The sequence below is a fragment of the Bos grunniens genome, chromosome 15 (genome assembly GCF_055505025.1).
Source record: "Bos grunniens cultivar Pamir isolate PY7600 chromosome 15, Bosgru_T2T1.0, whole genome shotgun sequence".
Lineage (NCBI taxonomy): Eukaryota > Metazoa > Chordata > Mammalia > Artiodactyla > Bovidae > Bos > Bos grunniens.
The window spans coordinates 33,566,698-33,582,856 of NC_141179.1; the positions used below are offsets into that span (position 1 = coordinate 33,566,698).

The 16,159-nt window shown below is 41.1% G+C and overlaps 1 long non-coding RNA gene across 5 annotated transcripts in view; it reads right to left on the reverse strand.

Annotated features, from left to right (window-relative positions):
* Nucleotides 1-16,159, reverse strand: part of LOC147357624 (uncharacterized) — a 301,874-nt gene that overhangs the window by 271,189 nt on the left and 14,526 nt on the right. Inside the window, exon 1 of one of the 5 annotated variants that reach the window (XR_015141496.1) lies at nucleotides 12,331-12,504. The exons of the other annotated variants lie outside the window; for them this stretch is intronic. This is a non-coding gene — a long non-coding RNA (uncharacterized LOC147357624). Of the gene's footprint in view, nucleotides 1-12,330; nucleotides 12,505-16,159 lie in introns of those variants that run through there. 5 annotated transcript variants of the gene reach the window in all.

Genomic DNA, 16,159 nt, shown 5'->3' on the forward strand with positions numbered 1-16,159 from the left:
ATTTTCAAAGTAGGGAACCATTGATAAGCACACGCTCTATGACAGTTCACAGAGCCTCACAACTGACCCACAGGGAAGGTGTTCTTTTGACGATGATGAAAAGCAGCTGAGGAAGATCATTTACCCCTTGCCCTTTCTGCTCTAGTCCCATCCTCTGTCATCTGAAGCCCTTCACACATACTACTTCCTCTGTTTTCAACAATCTTCTTCCACTTCGACCTTTAACCTGTAAGAACTTACTCACCATTCAGGGCTCAGCCCAGACTGCCCATCTCCCAGAAGTCTTCCCTGCCCCTCCTGACTATGCTCCACAAATTCCAGAACCACCCTATTCATCTCTGGTGGCAACTCTGCCTTTTAATATTCTGTTCCCTTGTCCAGACCCTTCCACTGGACTATAAACTCCTTGAAGGCAGAGAATGCATTTCTCCTTTATTACTATAGCTACAATGCAGCCATGTGATAGCACATAGAAGGCACTCAGTAAATATTCATTGAATTGCGAGATCATGCAAGTGGATTCAAAACAGAGAAGACTGGTCACATGGTTCTTCCTTTTTTCGTAGGGAGCCATGACACTGAATTGAGCGCCATTCTTTCTTGCACTTAAATCACAGTGTCCACATTCTCAACTGGAACTATCAAGGGCTAGGCATTATGGCTAAATCTATGTTCATTCAGGTTTCAAAGCCATCTTCTAGAAAACTTAACAACATAAAAAACACAAGTTTAGATATGAACTTTTCATCCAAGAGCATTTAGAAGGGTGCAATAAATCAGTTCAACAAACATTTATCTTGAAAGAAGTCCTTTTTCTCTAAGCTTTTTACAACTTTGTACAGCTCAAAAGAAATGTAATCCCTTATATTGTCCCCTTATTGGTTCATAAATCATTAATATGCTGGTTCAAATAAGCTTTATAAGATAAAAAAAAAAAATCACCCTCTCACTGAAGTTGTTGAAAGCAGATTTTCCTCTTAAATATGGAGGTCATTTTTTACAGAAGAGAAACCTAAATCTATTATAATACTGTTGCCTGTGAATCTGAACTATCAAATTTGACTAAATACATTTTCCTATTATTTATCTGTATTTACAGGATATACCTAAGATTGCATTCGACCATTCTAAACCACTCAGCAAGTCAGATATATCAAAGCTTTCAGACAATAGTGAAAGTTTTAGTGAAGAGTTGAAAGGGAGTCCATGTTTTGGTCATCTACAGCAACAATGAGCTGTTGAACGGAAAAATTAAATCACTAGGGCTACTCAGGGCAGCTCACACCCAAAATAAGACCTTTATTCACAGCCTTATAAATAACCTCTGCATCACAAGTACTGCCAGGATTGAATAAAGAGATTTTAAAAGAAGGCTGTTGATAGATAATAAGCTATTATCCTCCAAGACTTGGCAAACTGGCTGTTGGCCAAACTTGTATTTGGATACTCCTGGAAAGATAGAATATGACAGTTAATTGGTTTATGTGAGAAAAGCCAAATATCTTAAAAACATAGCCCATGCCAGTAAAGTGCTGCTGGAAGAATATTTTCTCAGAAAGTCAACATGTCAACAACATCAGCCAGATGTATGAATAGTATCTTCAATAATAGCTAATGAGGTATCTCCTCTGGGTCTTCTCACCTTCTACTTACTAGCCATGAACACGTCTATCTTCTTCCACTGAATCAAACTTGCGGGTCCCCCAAAAATCACTGCAGTGGGTGGTTAAGATATCTAATCTATTTCTATAATAAATTCCCCCACGTGTTATTTCCAAATCATGCTAAGTTGATCTACCTTACATGGACAAAATCGGTAAAAGATGCTGGTGTCAAATAATTTGATTCCATACTTTTTAGCTAAGATTTCATGGAGGCTGTGACTGTCCTCTGTCACACAGCAAAGGATAGTAGCAGACCTAGGTACAAAATTCAGGTTTGTTGATCCTTATCAAGGACTCTGTCCACTGATAGAATGCTGAGATTCTATGCCTGTTGTATATGAATCAGGAGGTAAATCACTATTCTGAAGCTGCATTTATATACATAAACACAAACATACACACACCCCTCTAAAGAGTATCTACAGTTTGATTCAGGATCAATGTATACACTTTCCTGAATCCACCCAAAAGGAGTGGAATGAAATGTCACCTGAATGGGAGGTGCTGTGGAAGAAGTTTCTAGAAGAAAAAGAAGGGATTATTACCTGAAAGTTTGGTGCTCAAATTGAACAGAAGAAACAAAGGTAAAGCAAGAGGAAAACTCAGGTCTTACAGACAATGAATAGGCTCACTCAGAAGAGGGAGGTGTGTGCACCACAGGCGTGAGCAATCAGATGAGTGGAAAAGAGGGTTAGGCCATGGCTGGGGCATGGTGAGTGGCTGAGGACCTAAAATGACAAGTTCTGGACATGTGGTGGGGTGTTCCCTTGAGTGAAGCCCCTTGCATTTCACTGCTACTGCAGGATTCCCTAATGCAGGAAAGCTGGTGAGAACATACTCATTTTTCCTGCCATGAAGAGCCTCCCTTTGTGGGCACATCTTGTTGCTGTGATTCTGTGATGAACGGCATGGCCCCCGAATCAACAAGCCCCAGCTGGAGGAGCTCCTGCCTCCAGTTGAGAGCTCAGGCTTTCTGTTCTCACTGAGCCCCACTTCCTCGTCTACTGAACACATCAATACCCAGACTCCACGGAGGCCAAGGCCAAACACCAAGTCTAAGAATCACAGGCAGAACAGAGTTTAAGACTGCCAAGTCAGGCCTTTGGAGATGGGCTGAGATCAGATCCAAGGAGCCTGGCGGGCTACAGTCCCTGGGGTTGCCAAGAGTAAGACACGACTGAGCGTGCACATGTAGGACCGATGAGAACAAAAGCAGCTGACAACAGCCCATAAGGATGTGTTTGCAATGGATGTTTAGGCTGGATGAAAGGGAGAGGCAGGAAGGTATGCTGTGGGGAGCAGGGAGTGAGCAGACTGGTAGGCATGTCAAGAACGCAAAAAGGAAAAAAAATTACAGTCATTTTACTGTACAGTTTCCAGAGGAATGAGCACATCCAGTAAAGCTGCCTGTTATAGTTATCTTCTGACTTGCAATTTGCAATAGGATAATGTTTTCCCAGTTTGAAGAATATTCTTATTCGTTCAGAGAAACAAGATAACATCCTTAATTTTCTATACTTCCAGTGGCCCCAGTTATTTCCAGGAAAAAAAAAAGAAAAATAAATAAAATCCTAAATTAACCCAAGGAGACATCCTAGGATTTCTGTCATTGGTAGCTATTCCCTTTCAAAGGCATGTGTTCCCCTGATGAATCATGAGCCCTATAATACCCAAGCACTTTCTTTCTCTAAATCCTTCCTGTCTCATCTGCAAAGCTAAGGCACTGGCTCCAAAGACAGCTTGGTTCTATTCTACTTTAACAAGCCATAAATCCAGGAATATACTTGGGTTCAGCCCGAGTACATCTTTACGTAGGCATTTTATCTATCTTACTACAATAACAAGAACACACCCTAGATAGGAAAACTATGCTGAAAAAAAACAAGGCTCTGTCAGCACAATGTATGGGCGTGGTGAAAAAAGGCAATTAGACTGTGTGCAAGTCAAAAATAAATGATTTAAAAAAAAAAAAAGCAGTTTCTGATAAACAGTTTAAGCTCATAGAATGTGGTAGAGAAAGATGGCATACAAAATATTGCATAGATTCAGATCTGTTGTAGCATGAGTCAGAGAGGATGGGAGAAAAATAAGAAAGTAAAAGATGCTTTTAGAATGACTACAGGAAAACACCGCAAATGACTGTACAGCTATTGTTCTGACCCTATATTTTCACTTAGGTGTTTTTACAATTTTCTTAACTCCACATTATATGGCCAAATCTCTTTACTTCTCATCTCTCTCACCCCAAAATAAAATTTTGCATTACTCTAGAATGTGCGGTTTGCATTTGAGGAAATCTTGAGTCATCAAATGATCAGATTAGAGTCAAACAAGACAAGAAAGAAACATCCCTCCTAATTACTTCCACTCTGCTGTGTGCTCAGTCATGTCTGACTCTTTGCAACCCCATGCATGGACTGTAGCTTCTCTGTCCATAGGATTTTCCAAGCAAGAATACTGGAGTGTGTTGCTATTTCCTTCTCCAGAGGATCTTTTCCACCCAGGTATTGAACCTACGTCTCTTGTATCTCCTGCTTGGCAGATGGATTCTTTACCACCAGCACCATCTGGGCAGCCCAATATTTCCACTCTAAATGTGTAAAAAGGATAGCTGCAAAGAACATCAAGACTTTCATAACCTCCACCATTCTCTCAAAAATTTCTCATCACTTATTTCATAGCTGGAAAATGGACAGAAACTACTTCTCATCACCATTATACGGGTGAAGAATCACAAGTTGAAAAAAGTCAAGTAACTTGTCACACAGCTGAAAACAGGAACTCGATCCTCTGGCTCTAGGTTTCTCTAAGACTCTGCTGCCTGGCTTGACTCTTGTTTGGAGCAAAATGCTAGGCAACAAAGCTCCCACAGGCAGTGTGTTGGCAGAACCTGCTCTGGCTGGGGGTGAATGTGTTGAACCCCAATTGCTCAGAATAGCTCAAAGCACCTTGGAAGGAGTGCTGGTTTCTAAAGACATTCCCACTTGGGGAGTGCTCCTGCTTCTACTCAGCCCATCTGTCATTATGAATCTTGGGTAACACATCAGAGATTGTGCAATATATGGAAACATATTGAACATATTATATATGTCAGAGATGTCTTCTCTCATATTTCCATTAAAAGCTCCTAGCTATGCCAAAACTTTCTCATTCCCAAATGAAGTTCATTTCAATAAATGAGATAATGGATGAAACTTAAAGAGGTAGAGTTGGAAAGGAGAAGGGGGACTTGTCCCCCACACCAATAATACTACAGGCATCTCAGAAGAAAGGATATATTTCTCCGATGATATGCCATCTTTTAAGGCCTACAACCTGTAACATACAACTTTCAATTCACTTTCCCTAACTACTTCTTCTAACCTAGATAACAAAGATCAGAGGACCAAAAAGTGAACAGAAGTGAGTCTACGTGGTATGCACATGCATAGACAGAAAGCGTACGGGTGTTTCATTGGCGCTAATGGTAAAGCATCTGGCTGCAATCCAGGAGACATGGATTCAATCCCTGGGTCGGGAAGATCCCCTGGAGGAGAAAATGGCAACCCACTCCAGTATTCTTTCCTGGAGAATCCCTTGGACAGAGGAGCCTGGTGGGCTACAGTCCATATGGTCACAAAGAGTTGCAACTGAGCGACCCGGCACACATGCAACATGTGGGTCTGGGTGGTGGGGGCCCAGGGGGAGGTGGGGGAGTGTCCTCTCTATTGGGAGAAATGTAATGATTCTGAAAGTGTTCATTTCCAAGTCTTTTTCAGACGAAAAATGAATGGCTTCAGAGTTTCATGGTATACATTCCCAAAGATATGGGAATACTAGACCACTTTACCTGCCTCCTGGGAAACCTGTATGCAGCTCAAGAGGCAATTTATGACCAGACATAAAACAACAGACTGATTCAGAATTGGGAAAGAGTATGTCAAGGTTGTATATTGTCACCCTGCTTATTTAATTCATATACAGAGTACGTCATGTGAAATGCTGGGCTGGATGAATCATAAGCTGGAATCAAGACTGCCAGGAGAAATATCAACCTCCTCAGATATGCAGAAGATATCACTCTAATGGCAGAAGGTGAAGAGGAACTAAAGAGCCTCTTGAAGAAGGTGAAAGAGGAGAATGAAAAGAAGGCTTAAAACTCAACATTCAGAAAACTAAGATCATAGCATCTTGTCCCATCACTTCATGGCAAACAGATGTGGAAAAAACAGAGGCAGTGACAGACTTTATTTAAAATCACTGCAGTTGGCGACTATAGCCATGAAATTAAAAGACACTTGCCCCTTGGAAGAAAAGCTATGACCAACCTAGACAGCACATTAAAAAGCAGAGATATCTCTTTACCATCAAATGCCCATACAGTGAAAGCTATGATTTCTTCCAGTAGTCATATGAGAGTCGGACCATGAAGAAGGTTGAGGGCCAAAGAATTGATGCCTTTGAACCGTGGTGTTGGAGAAGACTCTTGAGAGTCCCTTGGACAGCAAGGAGATCAAACCAGTCAACCCTAAAGGTAATCAACCCTGGATATTCATTGGAAGGACTGATGCTGAAGCTGAAGCTGAAATTCCAGTACTCTGGCCATTTGATGGGAAGAGCCAACTCATTGGAAAAGACCCTGAAGGCAAGAGAAGAAGGGGACAACAGAGAGTGAGATGGATGGCATCATCGACTCAATAAATGTGAGTTTAAGCAAACTCTAGGAGATGGTGAAGGTCAGGGAAGCCTGGCATGCTGCAGTCCATGGGGTTGTAAAGAGTCAGACACAACTTAGCAACTGAACAACATAATCTTTTATTTCATCTTCAAAACAGACCATATGGAAAAGGCATCATACTACCCATTTTACAGATTAGAAAATGGATTTCAAGGAAGTTCAGAAACTTGCTCAAGTTAAAACATCTGCTCAGTGACTAGGGAAGAACTCAACACCAGTTCCTTCCAGTTCTCAGACCTGGCTTTCACCACCCCCTGTCTCCTCTCCACATTCTCCTGGTCCACCTCTGGTATCTGGAACATGCTTTCTCCCTAATGTACATATTCCTGAGAAGGGATGGGCAGGGGGAGCTTTCTCCTTTCTTCCCAGCAAATTTACCACCTTCAGCAATTCCTTCCAAATTAGAAGAAGGGAGGCATACATAAAGCCAAGACCTAAGAGGGGAAATGTTAATATTTCATGTGTGCTTTTTTTACAATGCCACTTCCTGGGAAATATTAACTCTCTCTCAAATGCTATCCAGGGTTTGGCATATGTGTGGAGACTCGACACAACATATAATCATGGAGGAAGGAAACATCTGACAGTGTGTCCCAAGGAGAGAGTGTGTTAGGATGGAGGGCAGACCCCAGACCTCCTGTCTCTAATCACCAGGGAACCTTTGCCACTGAGCTGTAAATTCCAGCCTTCTCAATCGTCTGATGCAAAGAAAAGCCATAAGCAGGAATCTGCAGCACTGTATGAGGGCAGCCACACTCCCCACTCGCCCTCAAGATCTTATCCTCTGGTAGGTCAAAGAGCAGAAATTCTGCCTGATTGCTGAGCCCAGGGATCCTGTCTCATTCATTCCTGGTCCCTGGTCCCCTGCCTACAATACTTACAGTTGACATTAAAATTGACTGTAAGGGACTTTCCTGGTGGTCCAGTGGTGAAGAATCTGCCTGCCAATGCAGGGGACAAGCCCTGGTCTGGAAGCCCGGGTCTGGAAAGATCCCACATGCCACAGAGCATGCGTACCACGACCACTGAGCCTGTGCTCTAGAGCCCACGCTCTGCAACGAGAAGCCGCTGCAGTGACAGATCTGTGCACCACAACAAAAGTATCCCCCACTCGCTGCAACTAGAGAAAGCGCGTGCGGAGCAACCAAGACCCAGCAGAGCCATAAATAGATAAATAAAATTTTTAAAGCTGATCATGAGAGAATTATAATTTAACTTTGTTGACAGAAGTATTTCTACTTAAGATGAACTTGGTCATGTCCGTCACCTGGCGTCAACTAGGTCTCTGACCTGGAGGCCGTCGCACAAAGACCCTCTCAAACTAATGTAGAGATCTAGACCATCCAAGATTAACAGAAACATATGGGTCTTGAAAACCAAATGCCCTGGGTAGGTCTTGTTTGTATCTTGATTCAAGTAAACTCTCTATAAAGCCATTTGGGGGCAGGTGGGGAATTTTGACTATAGATGGGATGTATCAAAAAAATTATTGCTTTGGATAATGTCGTTGTATAAGAAAGCAAACTTTCAAAATTTCTAATCTAACATTTAATGGTTTCAAATGTCATGTTTTCTGGGATTTACTTTAAAATACTACCCCCCAAAAGAAGAGCTAAAATCTAAATATTGGGTACATGAGGGGTCACTACACCGTTCTCTTTACTTTTATGCCTATTTGTAATTTTTCTTATCAATTTTATGAGTGCAAATCAATCATTGAGACATAACATGGTTCTGCTTTTACTTGCAAAAGTGCTATTCTGATGTATGATCCAGTACTGATGTATACATATTCTCACGTATTCTCTAAGAAGAGAGGTGCATTTTGAATATTTTATAGGTAAGTTTTTTTGAAGTGGATCATTTAGATATTATGAACTAAAAGTGTTTTTAGCACAGGCTAAAGTAAAATATAAAACACGTACAATCCCAGGTCAGGGCTGCCTATTGTAATCGTCGTTCATGTCGGTGAACATCATGGATGAATTCAGACCAGGTGGACGACAAAAAATTCACTCTATCAAACACACACACAGTTCAGTTCAGTTCAGTCGTTCAGTCATGTCCAACTCTTTGTGATCCCATGAATCGCAGCACGCCAGACCTCCCTGTCCACCACCAACTCCCGGAGTTCACTCAGACTCACGTCCATCGAGTCAGTGATGCCATCCAGCCATCTCATCCTCTGTCGTCCCCTTCTCCTCCTGCCCCCAATCCCTCCCAGCACCAGAGTCTTTTCCAATGAGTCAACTCTTCACATGAGGTGGCCAAAGTACTGGACTTTCAGCTTTAGCATCATTTCTTTCAAAGAAATCCCAGGGCTGATCTCCTTCAGAATGAACTGGTTGGATCTCCTTGCAGTCCAAGGGACTCCCAAGAGTCTTCTCCAACACCACAGTTCAAAAGCATCAATTCTTCGGCACTCAGCTTTCTTCACAGTCCAACTCTCACATCCATACATGACCACTGGAAAAACCATACACACACATACACAATGTCCTGATCACACACCACTCACCCAGAAAACTCTTTGTCATCATCAGCCACTAGAACTTTGTGTAGTGCCTTCATTTAACAAGCGTTTAGGATACTTATATTAAAGCAGACACTCTTCTACGCCCTTCCAAAATCTTAACTCATGACTAAGAACAATCTTTGAGGGAGGTGCTATTATTATTTCTCCTACTACAGATGAAGACACTGAAGGACAGAGGAGCTAAACAGCACAGTTTTAAGTGGCAGAGCTGGGATGTGAATCTATACACTTCAACTTCCAGAGTCTGCTCTTAACCACCATGACATGGATCCTCACTATTATAGCCATTAAATCAAAACAGTCATTGAGGTGGTACTTTTTAAATAATCATGAAAAAATAAATTATCCATCCTTAGGAACTTTTAATAATTTTTTCAACATCCATGAACATAACAGAAGCAGCATTTGAATCAAACGTCCTAAGACAATTGAGATCACAACGTGCCCAGGTGTGACTTTTCTCCAGGGCTCACCAGCTCCGGAACCACCTTCAACCTTCCCTCCTACCCCTTTCTCTTCAGGCTGCTTCCATCTCCCTTTCCTGCCCGTGAACTCCTGTTTTGAAAGCCAGCCCCATCACCCTTACCTCTGAAGATGTGACCACAGCTTAGACTGGAGGTCTTATTCTCTGCTTCCTCCGTCTTTCTGTAGTTCTGTTCCTCCAGTATATCACACCTCACATGGCACTGACGGTGGTTTTTTCACCCTTATCTCACAGTAGATGAGGATATTGGTAGGAAAAAGACTGTCCTCACCTTAATTGTCACTGACACCTAGTCAGTCTCCTGGCATGAAACAGTCCTTAATAAATGCTTATTCACTGTATCTGACAGCAGTGGTCCCCAACCTTTTTGTCACCAGGGACCATTTTTGTGGAAGAAAATTTTTCTGAGGACCAGGGCAGGGGCGTGGGAATTATTCAAGCACATTACATTGATTATGCACTTAATTTGTATTACTGTTACATCAACTCCTCCTCAGATCATCAGGCATTAGATTCTGGAGGCTGGGAACCCCTGTTCAGGACCTCAGGGTCACCTCGTACCCTGTTGATACCTCGGCTCCAACACTTGAGGACCTCAACTAGAACTCCCTGTGGCATCTCTTCTTCATGATCAGGCCAAGCTCTTCAGGGGCAGGGAGGATGCCACCTCCGTTTCGCTTCTCGTCACACCCACCACAGTTCCTTGTTGATGTTCAAGGATAAATAGTTATTGCCATTAACCATCATTCTTATGTAGACGGATGGAAATGCCAATGGCTGAAGTTCTAGCCAATGGAATGACAGACAGGCCAATTATTTGTGATATACCTCTCCCTCAGAATGAGACACCTGGCTCAAAAATGGGGATGCACAGTCTTTGGGAAGTGATTTCTAGCCACTTTAGCGTCTCTGCCTCCTTTGGTTGTGGCTGCTGCCCACTGGAAGTCCTTCAGTTAAGGTGGGAAGCTACAAGCATAAAAAGTATACTTGTTTGTTATGAGAACGCAACCACATAAAAACCACAGAAGGGACTTCCTTGGTAGCACAGTGGATGGGAATCCTCCTGTCAATGCAGAGGACGTGGGTTCAATCCCAGGCCCAGGAAGATTCCACATACCACAGAGCAACTAAGCCCATGGCCACAACTACTGAGCCTGCTTGCCTAGAGCCTGTGCTCCACAAAAAGAGAAGTTTCACAATGAGAAGCCTGCACCCCACAACAAAGAGTAGCCCCCTTTCGCCACAACTTGGGGGAGCAAAGCAATGTAGACCCAGTGCAACCAGAAATAAAAATAAATAAAATCATTTTTACACTTTTTAAAAAATAAAGTTCATACTCATAAAAAAAAAAAAAAAGCAAGCACAGAAAATTACTTTGGAGGATGACAGCACCAAATAACTAAGACTGTGTGTGGAAACCACTTCAAGTACAGCAACGATGTAAGACGGGGCTCCAGTCAAACACAGCCAAATCCTAACCTCGATCTAAAATCAACAGTCTTGGCATTTCTTGGCTCATAGGTAGTTCTGAGGTCAAGGTACAGCAAAGCATAAAGCAAAATAGGGAGGATGGGATCATAATTCACTGATGCTATCTTAATTCCAGAATGAATGGTAGGTTTGAGAGAACACACATTAACCCCTTTCCTGCAGATAAACACTAGAACCTTCTAATATCCCCCCATTCCTGAAAAAATAAAAGGGTTACTTTATAAAGAGAAAGCCCTGAAGACAAAACTTACAGCAATTTATATCAGAGCTTCAGTGTGTAATAAATAATTCAGAACTACTTCTAATTTTTAAATATTTGTTAAAATATCATCTACTATGACTACATGCTGTCCAATACTGTAGCTATAAGACACATGAAATATGGCTAGTCCAAATTGAGATGGTTGTATAAGATGTCGTCAGTACAAAAGACACATCAGAATTCATCATTTTGGTAACACAACTATACTTCAATAAAATTAAAATAGTAAAAATATTGAGTATACAGTTCAAAAAAAGAGAATGGTATCACAACTGCCATGAAAAAAAAAATGAGTTTCATGGATAACAGAGTGACCAATAATGGTGAATGGGGCAGTTCAAATAAAGATTTTTTAACCTCAAAAAAAAAAAAAGAATTCATCAGTTTGGTTTTTAAAATGTCAAATATCTCATTAACTTTTATACTGATTAGATATGGAAGTAATAAACTTTTGAATATGCTGGATTAAGTAAAATATATTATCAAAATTAATTCACCTCTTTATTTTCACTTTTTTAATGTAGTTACCATAAACTTTAAAATTATAAATGGCTCATGGTGTGGTTTGTATTCTATGTCTGTTGGGTAGCATTACTTTAGACCATAAGACAACAGAAACCCAGTAAGACATAGCTCATGCTATAAATCAAATTGTCTTCCTCAAAACCCACATGCAGCTACTAGAAAAGTCTTGGAGCAGCTTTAAGCATGTGTGGTGCAATTCACCACAGCAGAACCTGAAACTCAAAGCCAAGTCTAAATGGAATGAAGTTGATATAGGGGAGGAGAAACATAGGTAATACAAAAGAACAGAAAATTCCAAAACCGTAACTTTTGACTCTAGAAATTGGAGATATGAAGTCCACTGGAAACCCATGCTCAGACCCCACCTTCCCTTAGCTCAACTCTATACACACAGCTCCCTGAGAAGACCCCCCAAAGCATCTTTCCACTCAACTGTCCTCATGAAAATAGAGCATGATAATGGGAGACAGACATTCCCTCTGCTATGACAGTGAGGTAGTTACTGAAGATCATTAAAATCTGATGCAAATTTCCAGGTGCTCTCTATGGAAAGAATGGTGGTCTTTGGCCCTTTCATTAGAGTAGGTATAATTTATTTCTTATTTCCATTAGGAGCATGAGAAGGGAGACCCCATGGGGAATAATACTTACAAGATAGCGATTTTCTTTTTCCCCCAACTTCCAAGATGCGGAGGAAAATTCATTGGTGAGTATTTATTAGCTAATGGTGAAAGAGCACTTCAAAAATGAAAATGGCTCTGAGAGGCACTGAGTTATCCTGATTGCAGAAACTGGAGACCCAGAAGAAAGGGCACTCTATAAACTATTCCCTGCAGTTGGCTCCGTCTCTCATGAGCCTCTCAGATTCCTTTGTCCCTCCCACGATAATAACTTGTCTTCATGGCCATAGCCAAGAACACATTCTTTGTTTGGTTACATAAGCTTCTAAAAATAGCAATTTATCATGGAAATATTAAATGACCCTTGAAGATAGTGTTTTGATGGGCTATTAAGTTATTGCAGTGTCTGTTTTCTGTAATATATTATAATTAAAGAGAAAAAAATCTTTTTTGATGCTTTTCAAACCTTAAGAAAAGTAGATCAGTTACATGCCTTAGGCATTTTTAATCTTAAAAAAAAAAAAAAAAAAAAACCATGAAGAAAGGTTTCCCGTGGTCAAAGAAGTTTTACCCCAGACATGGAGATGAATATTCTCCTCGTTACTGAGGTCTAAGGAAAAAGAGGAGGCTCATTCTAACTGTAATTTATTTTTTTTCTGTCTGTCTAGCTAGATTGATAAATGAATTCAAAGTAAAGGAATCGGAGAATTTAGCTGACAGACTATATAAAGTAACCCTAATAATGCATTCCTTATTTCTTAAATCTAGAAATTTAAAACTGAAAGAATCCCAAGCAAAGATCTCGTTGATATCTCCCTAAGACCAGAGAAGTTAAGACGCTTGCCAAGGTTACAAAGCAGGGCCAGCTGTCATCTGTCCCAGATCACCTATTAATTGTCATTCTCCTGGACAGCAGGTGAATGAGTGAGTCAGGAAGTGAATGAAAGAAGTGACTCAAACAGAAACTGAGTCTTCACGGAGGGACAGAAAACCAAGGTCTTAAGATGGGACTACAAAAGGCAAAAAAAAAAAAAAAATTGTAAGGAAATAAAACAGACTGTCTTCACAGACTCAGCAAATGACCAAGAGTACCTAAATTATGGTCAGGAAGTCTTCCTAGACAGTCAATTTATTTAGGTGGCTTTCTTCTTCCATAGTATTTTTTAAAACTGCACATAAAATTAACCATTTTAAATTCAGTGATATTTGGTACATTCACTGTACTGTGTAACCATCACCTCTATCTCATTCTAAAACATTGTTATCATCTCCAAAGAAAATCTCATACCACTCTGTTACCTCTCAGCCCCTGGCAACCACCAATCTGCTTTTGCTTCTGCAGATTCACCCATTCTGGACATTTCGTACATATGGAACCATATAACAGGGAAGCTTCGGAGACTGACTTCCACTTAGTATAATATTCTCACAGTTTATCCACAATGGTAGCGTGTATCACTGTCATGTTTCTTTTTATGGTTGAATAACATTTCATTGTAAGGGCTTCTCTAGTGGCTTAGCAGTAAGAATCCCCTGCCAGTGCAGGAGATGTGGTTTGATCCCTGGGTCAGGAAGATCTGGAGAAGGAAATAGCAACCCACTCCAGTGTTCTTGCCCGGGAAATCCCATGGACAGAGGAGCCTGGGGGCTTCCGTCTGTGGGGTCACAAAGAGTCAGACACAACTGAGAGAAAACACAACAATGACGATTCCATTGTATGTATATACCAGTTCAGTCAACTCCTTCGTGCACCTAAAGCATCCATGGTGATTTATGAGCTCCCTACTATCAATGAACATACTCTTAAGAGTCCTCACTCCGAAGCCAGTCATCATCTGTTCAACAAAATGGAAAGCTCTCTGAATATTGCGTGAAGTCAGGATAACAACTCTCTTCGTACAAGCTGTAGTTTTCTTTTTAATTTTTAATGAATTTTTAATTTTTAATCTCTAATTAATTTTTACTGTAGTTGCTTTACCACGTTGTATTAGTTTCTACTGTAAAGTGAATCTGCTCTCTGTATACATATGTCCCCTCTCTCTTGGATTTCCTTCCCATCTAGGACACCAAAGAGCCTTAAGTAGAATTCCCTGAGCTATACAGTAAGTTCTCATTAGTTATCTATTTTATACCTGGTATCAATAGTGTATATATGTCAACCCCAAGCTCCCAATTCATCCCACCCTCCCCAAACTGTTTTTTTTTTCCTATGATGCGTTTCTAACAATAACCACCCTGGGAATTGAGTTCTATTATCAACATCTTTATTTTGTAGGTGAGGAAACTGAGAAATAAAGAGCATAAGTAGCTGTCCAGGGTCACAGCTGGCAAATGACAGAACCAGGATGGGACCCTTCCCTTTCTGTCCACCCCAGCATCAGCATTCATCCAGCTACTCACACTAACCCAGTCACCACTCACAACATTGAGTATAAAATAGGTCTACCAAATACATTTGGAAGAAAGGTTCTCATATTCAGGACAAGAAAGGCCTCAAGTCACAACTAAGTTTAGCTCTAAATATACATTTGTCAGTCAGTCCTTGTAATTCACAAAGCATTTTCCCAAATACACAATTGTATAAACGGTTTGTAGAGTCTCATATTAGTCTACCAACTAGCTAATCCATCACATGGTAGAACTCCATTGAGTTATCAGACTTAAAATGTATGTGTTCTTAATTTTTATTAGAAAAACCATTCCAAGTTGAGAATGGAGGTGTCTGAAACTCAGCCTCCCCTTGCAGCAGTGGTTCTCTCTGCATCCTGCCCGGCCCACCCAACCCCACTGTGCTCCAATAACTGTGCAAACTCCAAGAGAAGTGAGATGGAATTCCATTAAATCTCTGATGAGATTTAAACTAAAGATCTTCCCAGGCAAACCTCCAAAGATAAACAGAAGTGGATATGAGGGTTGCATGAACTCTCAAAGCAAAGTGGCAGGATATTTAGAAAATATGAGGAGAGGTAACGCCAAGAAAGGACCAAGCTTACAGTTCATATTTAGTAGTGAACTGTAGTCTAGTCAAAGCTATGGGTTTTCCAGTAGTCATGTATGGATGTGAGAGCTGGACTATAAACAAAGTTGAGCACCAAAAAATTGATGCTTTTGAACTGTGGTGTTGGAGAAGACTCTTGAGAGTCTCTTGGACTGCAGGAAGATCAAATCAGTCAATCCTAAAGGAAATCAGTCCTGAATATTCATTGGAAGGACTGATGCTGAAGCTGTAGCTCCAATACTTTGACCACCTGATATGAAGAGCTGACTCATTGGAAAAGACCCTGATGCTGGGAAAGATTGAAGGCAGGAGGAGTAGGGAACGACAGAGGATGAGATGGTTGGATGGCATCACTAACTCTATGGACATGAGTTTGAACAAGCTCTGGGAGTTGGTGATGGACAGGGAGGCCCGGCGTGCTGCAGTCCATGGGGTTGCAAAGAGTCGGACATGACTGACCGACTGAACTGAAGTGAACTGAGTGAGCTGTAGGCTGCTTCCAAATCATAGCCCCACAGAGACTAATGCTAAATAATGATACTCTGGATGCCATAATGCCATTTCACCACCATGATCACACAGATAATGGAGACAATACTGATTGCACATACTTTTCTTTTTTTAATCACTGTGCAGCACACGGGATCTTATGTCCCTAACCAGGGCTCAAATCCATGCCCCCTGCAATGGAAGCATGCAGTCGTAACCACTGGACCTCCAGGGAAGCCCCTGTGTATACATTTTGAGAACTCAAAATAATAGAGGGTAAATTCTTTCCTGTACCATGCTTTTGAGTTTACAAAACACTTCACCACCCATTGTTACCTGAGGTCCACATGACAACCTGGTGAGTTAGGATTGA